We start from the raw sequence: 12342 nt of genomic DNA, 5'->3' as shown, positions 1-12342 counted from the left end.
GCCGGATATCCCTGCAGTGACTTGAATGCAGGCTCGTCTTGCCTCTCCCAAGATGAAAGGATGTCTGAATCCCCTGTGGAGACCACAGAGAAAGACGTAGTTCCCCACCTCATCGGGACCGGAGGCCTCACATCCTTTGAAAACTCCAGAGGGACGCGGAGATCAGTGCCTCCAAAGGTGACGATGCCTGACTCCTCATGAAACTAGATAGGAGTCCCAGGATTCCTGTGGCACGTGGAAAGGGACCCTTGGTCTCCCGCCTCAGCTGGAGAGGCGTCCCAATTGCCCTGCCAAGCCTCGAGGAGAATCCCGAGTTGTCCCTCGCAACTAGGCAGGAGACCTGACGTCGCTGAACAAACACGTGTGTGGAAGGGCCATCCCCGTCGTAACTCGAGAATATACCCCAGGTTCCCGCCGCAACTCGAGAAAAACCATGAGACTTCCCCCTCGCCGCGAGATGAGGCCCGATTCTCCTGCACTGCGTGCAGAGCAATGCCGTGTTGCACATCACACAGGAAAGGAGCCTTGGTTTCCATGATGGCAGTCCAGAGAAACCCCAAGAACACTGTTTCAAGGCTAGAGGGATCCTGAGGTCACTGTAGCAACACGAAATAGCTCCGTGGACCAAAAATCAACTCGAGATGAGAGGTTAGTCCCTGGCTTCGACTCCAGAGGAATACCACCTTACCACAAGCACCTCAAGAGGAGGCTTCTCTCAGCTCTAGGTATGTGAGACGGACCCTGAGTTTGCGGCCTCAAGTGGAATGGACACCGCGCTGCCCTGACTCGAAATAAGGCCGGATATCCCTGCAGTGACTTGAATGCAGGCTCGCCTTGCATCTCCCAAGACGAAAGGATGTCTGAATCCCCTGTGGAGACCACAGAGAAAGACCTAGTTCCCCACCTCATCGGGACCGGAGGCCTCACATCCTTTGAAAATTCCAGAGGGACGCGGAGATCAGTGCCTCCAAAGGAGACGATGCCTGACTCCTCGTGAAACTTGATAGGAGTCCCAGGATTCCTGTGGCACATGGAAAGGGACCCTTGGTCTCCCGCCTCAGCTGGAGAGGCGTCCCAATTGCCCTGCCAAGCCTCGAGGAGAATCCCGAGTTGTCCCTCGCAACTAGGCAGGAGTCCTGACGTCGCAGAACAAACACGTGTGTGGAAGGGCCACCCCGTCCTAACTCGAGAATATACCCCAGGTTCCCGCCGCAACTCAAGAAAAACCATGAGACTTCCCCCTCGCCGCGAGATGAGGCCCGATTCCCCTGCACTGCGTGTAGAGCAATGCCGTGTTGCACATCACACAAGAAAGGAGCCTTGATTTCCTTAATGGCACTCCAGAAAAACCCCAAGAACACTGTTTCAAGGCTAGAGGGATCCTGAGGTCACTGTAGCAACACGAAAGAGCTCCGTGGACCACAAATCAACTCGAGATGAGAGGTTAGTCCCTGGCTTCGACTCCAGAGGAATACCACCTTACCACAAGCACCTCAAGAGGAGGCTTCTCTCAGCTATAGGTATTTGAGAGGAACCTTGAGTTTGCAGCCTCAAGTGGAATGGACACCGCGATGCCCTGACTCGAAATAAGGCCGGATATCCCTGCAGTGACTTGAATGCAGGCTCGTCTTGCATCTCCCAAGACGAAAGGTTGTCTGAATCCCCTGTGGAGACCACAGAGAAAGACCTCGTTCCCCACTTCATCGCGACCGGAGGCCTCACATCCATTGAAAACTCCAGAGAGACTCGGAGATCAGTGCCTCCAAAGGAGACGATGCCTGACTCCTCGTGAAACTTGATAGGAGTCCCAGGATTCCTGTGGCACGTGGAAAGGGACCCTTGGTCTCCCGCCTCAGCTGGAGAGGCGTCCCAATTGCACTGCCAAGCCTCGAGGAGAATCCCGAGTTGTCCCTCGCAATTAGGCAGGAGTCATGACGTCGCTGAACAAACACGTGTGTGGAAGGGCCATCCCCGTCGTAACTCGAGAATATACCCCAGGTTCCTGCCGCAACTCGAGAAAAACCATGAGACTTCCCCCTCGCCGCGAGATGAGGCCCGATTCCCCTGCACTGCGTGCAGAGAAATGAAGTGTTGCACATCACACAGGAAAGGAGCCTTGGTTTCCATGATGGCACTCCAGAGAAACCCCAAAAATACTGTTACAAGGCTAGAGGGATCCTGAGGTCACTGTAGCAAAAAGAAAGAGCTCCGTGGACCAAAAATCAACTCGAGATGAGAGGTTAGTCCCTGGCTTCGACTCCAGAGGAATACCACCTTACCACAAGCACCTCAAGAGGAGGCTTCTCTCAGCTCTAAGTGTGTGAGAGGGACCCTGAGTTTGCGGCCTCATGTGGAATGGACACCTCGATGCCCTGACTCGAAATAAGGCCGGATATGCCTGCAGTGACTTGAATGCAGGCTCGTCTTGCATCTCCCAAGACGAAAGGATGTCTGAATTCCCTGTGGAGACCACAGAGAAATACCTAGTTATCGGGACCGGAGGCCTCACATCCTTGGAAAACTCCAGAGAGACGCGGAGATCAGTGCCTCCAAAGGAGACGATGCCTGACTCCTCGTGAAACTTGATAGGAGTCCCAGGATTCCTGTGGCACGTGGAAAGGGACCCTTGGTCTCCCGCCTCAGCTGGAGAGGCGTCCCAATTGCCCTGCCAAGCCTCAAGGAGAATCCCGAGTTGTCCCTCGCAACTAGGCAGGAGTCCTGACATAGCTGAACAAACACGTGTGTGGAAGGGCCATCCCCGTCGTAACTCGAGAATATACCCCAGGTTCCCGCCGCAACTCGAGAAAAACCATGAGACTTCCCCCTCGCCGCGAGATGAGGCCCGATTCCCATGCACTGCGTGCAGAGCAATGCCGTGTTGCACATCAAACAGGAAAGGAGCCTTGATTTCCTTGATGGCACTCCAGAGAAAGCCCAAGAACACTGTTTCAAGGCTAGAGGGATCCTGAGGTCACTGTAGCAACACGAAAGAGCTCCGTGGACCACAAAGCAACTCAAGATGAGAGGTTAGTCCCTGGCTTCGACGCCAGAGGAATACCACCTTACCACAAGCACCTCAAGAGGAGGCTTCTCTCAGCTCTAGGTATGTGAGAGGGACCCTGAGTTTGCTGCCTCAAGTGGAATGGACACCGCGATGCCCTGACTCGAAATAAGGCCGGATATCCCTGCAGTGACTTGAATGCAGGCTCGTCTTGCATCTCCCAAGACGAAAGGATGTCTGAATCCCCTGTGGATACCGCAGAGAAAGACCTAGTTCCCCACCTCATCGCGAACGGAGGCCTCACATCCTTTGAAAACTCCAGAGGGACTCGGAGATCAGTGCCTCTAAAGGAGACGATGCCTGACTTCTCGTGAAACTTGATAGGAGTCCCAGGATTCCTGTGGCACGTGGAAAGGGACCCTTGGTCTCCCGCCTCAGCTAGAGAGGCGTCCCAATTGCCCTGCCAAGCCTCGAGGAGAATTCCGAGTTGTCCCTCGCAAATAGGCAGGAGTCCTGACGTCGCAGAACAAACACGTGTGTGGAAGGGCCACCCCGTCCTAACTCGAGAATGTACCCCAGGTTCCCGCCGCAACTCGAGAAAAACCATGAGACTTCCCCCTCGCCGCGAAATGAGGCCCGATACCGCTGCACTGCGTGCAGAGCAATGCCGTGTTGCACATCACACAGGAAAGGAGCCTTGATTTCCTTGATGGCACTCCAGAGAAACCCCAAGAACACTGTTTCAAGGCTAGAGGGATCCTGAGGTCACTGTAGCAACACGAAAGTGCTCCGTGGACCAAAAATCAACTCGAGATGAGAGGTTAGTCCCTGGCTTCGACTCCAGAGTAATACCACCTTACCACAAGCACCTCAAGAGGAGGCTTCTCTCAGCTCTAGGTATTTGAGAGAGACCCTGAGTTTGCGGCCTCAAGTGTAATGTACACCGCGATGCCCTGACTCGAAATAAGGCCGGATATCCCTGCAGTGACTTGAATGCAGGCTCGTCTTGCATCTCCCAAGACGGAAGGATGTCTGAAACCCCTTTGGAGACCCCAGAGAAAGACCTAGTTCCCCACCTCATCGCGACCGGAGGAATCATATCCTTTGAAAACTCCAGAGGGACTCGGAGATCAGTGCCTCCAAAGGAGACGATGCCTGACTCCTCGTGAAACTTGATAGGAGTTCCAGGATTCCTGTGGCACGTGGAAAGGGACACTTGGTCTCCCGCCTCAGCTGGAGAGGCGTCCCAATTGCCCTGCCAAGCCTCGAGGAGAATCCCGAGTTGTCCCTCGCAACTAGGCAGGAGTCCTGACGTCGCTGAACAAACACGTGTGTGGAAGGGCCATCCCCGTCGTAACTCGAGAATATACCCCAGGTTCCCGCCGCAACTCGAGAAAAACCATGAGACTTCCCACTCGCCGCGAGATGAGGCCCGATTCCCCTGCACTGCGTGCAGAGCAATGCCGTGTTGCACATCACACAGGAAAGGAGCCTTGGTTTCCATGATGGCACTCCAGAGAAAGCCCAAGAAGACTGTTACAAGGCTAGAGGGATCCTGAGGTCACTGTAGCAACACGAAAGAGCTCCGTGGACCAAAAATCAACTTGAGATGAGAGGTTAGTCCCTGGCTTCGACTCCAGAGGAATACCACCTTACCACAAGCACCTCAAGAGGAGGCTTCTCTCAGCTCTAGGTATGTGAGAGGGACCCTGAGTTTGTGGCCTCATGTGGAATGGACACCTCGATGCCCTGACTCGAAATAAGGCCGGACATTCCTGCAGTGATTTGAATGCAGGCTCGTCTTGCATCTCCCAAGACGAAAGGATGTCTGAATCCCCTGTGGAGACCACAGAGAAAGACCTAGTTATCGGGACCGGAGGCCTCACATCCTTGGAAAACTCCAGAGGTACGCAGAAATCAGTGCCTCCAAAGGAGACGATTCGTGACTCCTCGTGAAACTTGATAGGAGTCCCAGGATTCCTGTGGCACGTGGAAAGGGACCCTTGGTCTCCCGCCTCAGCTGGAGAGGCGTCCCAATTGCCCTGCCAAGCCTCGAGGAGAATCCCGAGTTGTCCCTCGCAACTAGGCAGGAGTCCTGACGTAGCTGAACAAACACGTGTGTGGAAGGGCCATCCCCGCCGTAACTCGAGAATATACCCCAGGTTCCCGCCGCAACTCGAGAAAAACCATGAGACTTCCCCCTCGCCGCGAGATGAGGCCCGATTCTCATGCACTGCGTGCAGAGCAATGCCGTGTTGCACATCACACAGGAAAGGAGCCTTGATTTCCTTTATGGCACTCCAGAGAAACCCCAAGAACACTGTTTCAAGGCTAGAGAGATCCTGAGGTCACTGTAGCAACACGAAAGAGCTCTGTGGACCACAAACCAACTCAAGATGAGAGGTTAGTCCCTGGCTTCGATGCCAGAGGAATACCACCTTACCACAAGCACCTCAAGAGGAGGCTTCTCTCAGCTCTAGGTATGTGAGAGGGACCCTGAGTTTGCCGCGTCAAGTGGAATGGACACCGCGATGCCCTGACTCGAAATAAGACCGGATATCCCTGCAGTGACTTGAATGCAGGCTCGTCTTGCATCTCCCAAGACGAAAGGATGTCTGAATCCCCTGTGCATACCACAGAGAAAGACCTAGTTCCCCACCTCATCGCGACCGGAGGCCTCACATCCTTTGAAAACTCCAGAGGGACTCGGAGATCAGTGCCTCTAAAGGAGACGTTGCCTGACTTCTCGTGAAACTTGATAGGAGTCCCAGGATTCCTGTGGCACGTGGAAAGGGACCCTTGGTCTCCCGCCTCACATAGAGAGGCGTCCCAATTGTCCTGCCAAGCCTCGAGGAGAATCCCGAGTTGTCCCTCGCAACTAGGCAGGAGTCCTGACGTCGCTGAATAAACACGTGTATGGAAGGGCCATCCCCGTCGTAACTCGAGAATATACCCCAGGTTCCCGCCGCAACTCGAGAGAAACCATGAGACTACCCCCTATCCGCGAGATGAGGCCCGATTCCCCTGCACTGCGTGCAGAGCAATTCCGTGTTGCACATCACACAGGAAAGGAGCCTTGATTTCCATGATGGCACTCCAGAGAAACCCCAAGAAGACTGTTACAAGGCTAGAGGGATGCTGAGCTTACTGTAGCAACACGAAAGAGCTCCGTGGACCAAAAATCAACTCGAGATGAGAGGTTAGTCCCTGGCTTCGACTCCAGAGGAATACCACCTCACCACAAGCACCTCAAGAGGAGGCTTCTCTCAGCTCTAGGTATGTGAGAGGGACCCTGATTTTGCGGCCTCAACTGGAATGGACACCGCGATGCCCTGACTCGAAATAAGGCTGGATATCCCTGCAGTGACTTGAATGCAGGCTCGTTTTGCATCTCCCATGTCGAAAGGATGTCTGAATCCCCTGTGGAGACCACAGAGAAAGACATAGTTCCCCACATCATCGGGACCGGAGGCCTCACATCCTTTGAAAACTCCAGACGGATGCGGAGATCAGTTCCTCCAAAGGAGACGATGCCTGACTCCTCGTGAAACTTGACAGGAGTCCCAGGATTCCTGTGGCACGTGGAAAGGGACACTTGGTCTCCCGCCTCAGCTGGAGAGGCGTCCCAATTGCCCTTCCAAGCCTCGAGGAGAATCCCGAGTTGTCCCTCGCAACTAGGCAGGAGTCCTGAGGTCGCTGAACAAACACGTGTGTGGAAGGGCCATTCCCGTCGTAACTCGAGAATATACCCCAGGTTCCCGCCGCAACTCGAGAAAAACCATGAGACTTCCCCCTCGCCGCGAGATGAGGCCCGATGCCCCTGCACTGCGTGCAGAGCAATGCCGTGTTGCACATCACACAGGAAAGGAGCCTTGATTTCCTTGATGGCACTCCAGAGAAACCCCAAGAACACTGTTTCAAGGCTAGAGGGATCCTGAGGTCACTGAAGCAACAGGAAAGAGCTCCGTGGACCAAAAATCAACTCGAGATGAGAGGTTAGTCCCTGGCTTCGACTCCAGAGGAATACCACCTTACCACAAGCACCTCAAGAGGAGGCTTCTCTCAGCTCTAGATATGTGAGAGGGACCCTGAGTTTCCGGCCTAAAGTGGAATGGGCAGGGCAATGCCCTGACTCGAAATAAGGCCGGATATCCCTGCAGTGACTTGAATGCAGGCTCGTCTTGCATCTCCCAATTCGAAAGGATGTCTAAATCCCCTGTGGAGACCACAGAGAAAGACCTAGTTCCCCACATCATCGGGACCGGAGGCCTCACATCCTTTGAAAACTCCAGACGGATGCGGAGATCAGTGCCTCCAAAGGAGACGATGCCTGCCTCCTCCTGAAACTTGATAGGAGTCCCAGGATTCCTGTGGCACGTGGAAAGGGACACTTGGTCTCCCACCTCAGCTGGAGAGGCGTCCCAATTGCCCTGCCAAACCTCGAGGAGAATCCCGAGTTGTCCCTCGCAACTAGGCAGGAGTCCTGACGTCGCTGAACAAACACGTGTGTGGAAGGGCCATCCCCGTCGTAACTCGAGAATATACAACAGGCTCCCGCCGCAACTCGAGAAAAACCATGAGACTTCCCCCTGGCCGCGAGATGAGGCCCGATTCCCCTGTACTGCGTGCAGAGCAATGCCGTGTTGCACATCACACAGGAATGGAGCCTTGATTTCCTTGATGGTACTCCACAGAAACCCCAAGAACACTGTTTCAAGGCTAGAGGGATCCTGAGGTCACTGTAGCAACACGCAAGAGCTCCGTGGACCAAAAATCAACTCGAGATGAGAGGTTAGTCCCTGGCTTCGACTCCAGAGGAATACCACCTTACCACAAGCACCTCAAGAAGAGGCTTCTCTCAGCTCTACGTATGAGAGAGGGACCCTGATTTTCCGGCCTAAAGGGGAATGGGCAGGGCAATGCCCTCACTCGAAATAAGGCCGGATATGCCTGCAGTGACTTGAATGCAGGCTCGTCTTGCATCTCCCAAGACGAAAGGATGTCTGAATCCCCTGTGGAGACCACAGAGAAGGACATAGTTCCCCACATCATCGCGACGGGAGGCCTCACATCCTTTGAAAACTCCAGACGGATGCGGAGATCAGTGCCTCCAAAGGAGACGATGCCTGCCTCCTCGTGAAACTTGACAGGAGTCCCAGGATTCCTGTGGCACGTGGGAAGGGACCCTTGGTCTCCCGCCTCAGCTGGAGAGGCGTCCCAATTGCCCTTCCAAACCTCGAGGAGAATCCCGAGTTGTCCCTCGCAACTAGGCAGGAGTCCTGAGGTCGCTGAACAAACACGTGTGTGGAAGGGCCATTCCCGTCGTAACTCGAGAATATACCCCAGGTTCCCGCCGCAACTCGAGAAAAACCATGAGACTTCCCCCTCGCCGCGAGATGAGGCCCGATGCCCCTGCACTGCGTGCAGAGCAATGCCGTGTTGCACATCACACAGGAAAGGAGCCTTGATTTCCTTGATGGCACTCCAGAGAAACCCCAAGAACACTGTTTCAAGGCTAGAGGGATCCTGAGGTCACTGAAGCAACAGGAAAGAGCTCCGTGGACCAAAAATCAACTCGAAATGAGAGGTTAGTCCCTGGCTTCGACTCCAGAGGAATACCACCTTACCACAAGCACCTCAAGAGGAGGCTTCTCTCAGCTCTAGGTATGTGAAAGGGACCCTGAGTTTCCGGCCTAAAGTGGAATAGGCAGGGCAATGCCCTGACTCGAAATAAGGCCGGATATCCCTGCAGTGACTTGAATGCAGGCTCGTCTTGCATCTCCCAAGTCGAAAGGATATCTGAATCCCCTGTGGAGACCACAGAGAAAGACCTAGTTCCCCACATCATCGGGACCGGAGGCCTCACATCCTTTGAAAACTCCAGACGGATGCGGAGATCAGTGCCTCCAAAGGAAACGATGCCTGCCTCCTCCTGAAACTTGATAGGAGTCCCAGGATTCCTGTGGCACGTGGAAAGGGACACTTGGTCTCCCGCCTCAGCTGGAGAGGCGTCCCAATTGCCCTGCCAAACCTCGAGGAGAATCCCGAGTTGTCCCTCGCAACTAGGCAGGAGTCCTGACGTCGCTGAACAAACACGTGTGTGGAAGGGCCATCCCCGTCGTAACTCGAGAATATACAACAGGTTCCCGCCGCAACTCGAGAAAAACCATGAGACTTCCCCCTGGCCGCGAGATGAGGCCCGATTCCCCTGTACTGCGTGCAGAGCAATGCCGTGTTGCACATCACACAAGAAAGGAGCCTTGATTTTCTTGATGGCACTCCAGAGAAACCCCAAGAAAACTGTTTCAAGGCTAGAGGGATATAGAGGTCACTGTAGCAACACGCAAGAGCTCCGTGGACCAAAAATCAACTCGAGATGAGAGGTTAGTCCTTGGCTTCGACTCCATAGGAATTCTACCTTACTACAAGCACCTCAAGTGCAGTCTTCTCTCAGCTCTATGTATGTGAGAGGGACCCTGAGTTTCCGGCCTAAAGTGGAATGGGCAGGGAAATGCCCTGACTCGAAATGAGGCGGGATATGCCTGCAGTGACATGAATGCAGCCTCGTCTTGCATCTCCCAAGACGAAAGGATGTCCGAATCCCCTGTGGAGACCACAGAGAAAGACCTATTTCCCCACCTCATCGCGACCGGAGGCCTCACATCCTTTGAAAACTCCAGAGGGACGCGGAGATCAGTGCCTACAAAGGAGACGATGTCTGACTCCTCGTGAAACTTGATAGGAGTCCCAGGATTCCTGTGGCAGGTGGAAAGGGACCCTTGGTCTCCCGCCTCAGCTGGAGAGGCGTCCCAATTGCCCTGCCAAACCTCGAGGAGAATCCCGAGTTGTCCCTCGCAACTAGGCAGGAGTCCTGAGGTCGCTGATCAAACACGTGTGTGGAAGGGCCATCCCCGTCGTAACTCGAGAATATACCCCAAGTTCCCGCCGCAACTCGAGAAAAACCATGTGACTTCCCCCTCGCCGCGAGATGAGTCCTGATTCCCCTGCACTGCGTGCAGAGTAAAGTCGTGTTGCACATCACATAGGAAAGGAGCCTTGATTTCCATGATGTCACTCCAGAGAAATCCCAAGTACACTGTTTCAAGGCTAGAGGGATCCTGAGGTCACTGTAGCAACACGAAAGAGCTCCGTGGACCAAAAATCAACTGGATATGAGAGGTTAGTCCCTGGCTTCGACTCCAGAGGAATACCACCTTACCACAAGCACCTCAAGAGGAGGCTTCTCTCAGCTCTAGGTATGAGAGAGGGACCCTGAGTTTCCGGCCTAAAGTGGAATGGGCAGGGCAATGCCCTCACTCGAAATAAGGCCGGATATGCCTGCAGTGACTTGAATGCAGGCTCGTCTTGCATCTCCCAAGATGAAAGGATGACTGAATCCCCTGTGGAGACCACAGAGAAAGACCTAGTTCCCCAGCTCATGGCGACCGGAGGCCTCACATCCTTTGAAAACTCCAGAGGGACGCGGAGATCAGTGCCTCCAAAGGAGACGATGCCTGACTCCTCGTGAAACTTGATAGGAGTCCCAGGATTCCTGTGGCACGTGGAAAGGGACCCTTGGTCTCCCGCCTCAGCTGGAGAGGCGTCCCAATTGCCCTGCCAAGCCTCGAGGAGAATCCCGAGTTGTCCCTCGCAACTAGGCAGGAGTACTGACGTCGCTGAACAAACACGTGTGTGGAAGGGACATCCCCACCACAACTCGAGAAAAACCATGAGACTTCCCCCTCGCCGCGAGATAAGGCCCGATTCCCCTGCATTGCGTGCAGAGTAATTCCGTGTTGCACATCACACAAGAAAGGAGCCTTGATTTCCTTGATGGTACTCCAGAGAAACCCCAAGAACACTGTTTCAAGGCTAGAGGGATCCTGAGGTCACTGTAGCAACACGAAAGAGCTCCGTGGACCAAAAATCAACTCGAGATGAGAGGTTAGTCCTTTGCTTCGACTCCATAGGAATTCTACCTTACCACAAGCACCTCAAGTGGAGGCTTCTCTCAGCTCTAAGTATGTGAGAGGGACCCTGAGTTTGCGGCCTCAAGTGGAATGGACACCGCGATGCCCTGACTCGAAATAAGGCCGGATATCCCTGCAGTGACTTGAATGCAGGCTCGTCTTGCATCTCCCAAGTCGAAAGGATGTCTGAATCCCCTCTGGAGACCACAGAGAAAGACCTAGTTCCCAACATCATCGGAACAGGAGGCCTCACATCCTTTGAAAACTCCAGAGGGATGCGGAGATCAGTGCCTCAAAGGAGACGATGCCTGCCTCCTCGTGAAACTTGATAGGAGTCCCAGGATTCCTGTGGCACGTGGAAAGGGACTCTTGGTCTTCGGCCTCAGCTGGAGAGGCGTCCCAATTGCCCTGCCAAACCTCGAGGAGAATCCCGAGTTGTCCCTCGCAACTAGGCAGGTGTCCTGACGTCGCTGAACAAACACGTGTGTGGAAGGGCCATCCCCGTCGTAACTCGAGAATATACCCCAGGTTCCCACCGCAACTCGAGAAAAACCATGAGACTTCCCCCTCGCCGCGAGATGAGGCCCGATTCCCCTGCACTGCGTGCAGAGCAATGCCGTGTTGCACATCACACAAGAAAGGAGCCTTGATTTTCTTGATGGCACTCTACAGAAACCCCAAGAAAACTGTTTCAAGGCTAGAGGGATATAGAGGTCACTGTAGCAACACGCAAGAGCTCCGTGGACCAAAAATCAACTCGAGATGAGAGGTTAGTCCTTGGTTTCGACTCCATAGGAATTCTACCTTACTACAAGCACCTCAAGTGGAGTCTTCTCTCAGCTCTATGTATGTGAGAGGGACCCTGAGTTTCCGGCCTAAAGTGGAATGGGCAGGGCAATGCCCTGACTCGAAATAAGGCCGGATATGCCTGCAGTGACATGAATGCAGCCTCGTCTTGCATCTCCCAAGACGAAAGGATGTCTGAATCCCCTGTGGAGACCACATAGAAAGACCTAGTTCCCCACCTCATCGCGACCGGAGGCCTCACATCCTTTGAAAACTCCAGAGGGACGCGGAGATCAGTGCCTACAAAGGAGATGATGTCTGACTCCTCGTGAAACCTGATAGGAGTCCCAGGATTCCTGTGGCACGTGGAAAGGGACCCTTGGTCTCCCGCCTCAGCTGGAGAGGCGTCCCAATTGCCCTGCCAAACCTCGAGGAGAATCCCGAGTTGTCCCTCGCAACTAGGCAGGAGTCCTGAGGTCGCTGATCAAACACGTGTGTGGAAGGGCCATCCCCGTCGTAACTCGAGAATATACCCCAGGTTCCCGCCGCAACTCGAGAAAAACCATGAGACTTCCCCCTCGCCAC

Source organism: Cervus elaphus, chromosome X, assembly GCF_910594005.1.
Source record: "Cervus elaphus chromosome X, mCerEla1.1, whole genome shotgun sequence".
NCBI classification, from domain to species: Eukaryota; Metazoa; Chordata; class Mammalia; order Artiodactyla; family Cervidae; genus Cervus; species Cervus elaphus.
This window is presented reverse-complemented; position numbering follows the sequence as displayed.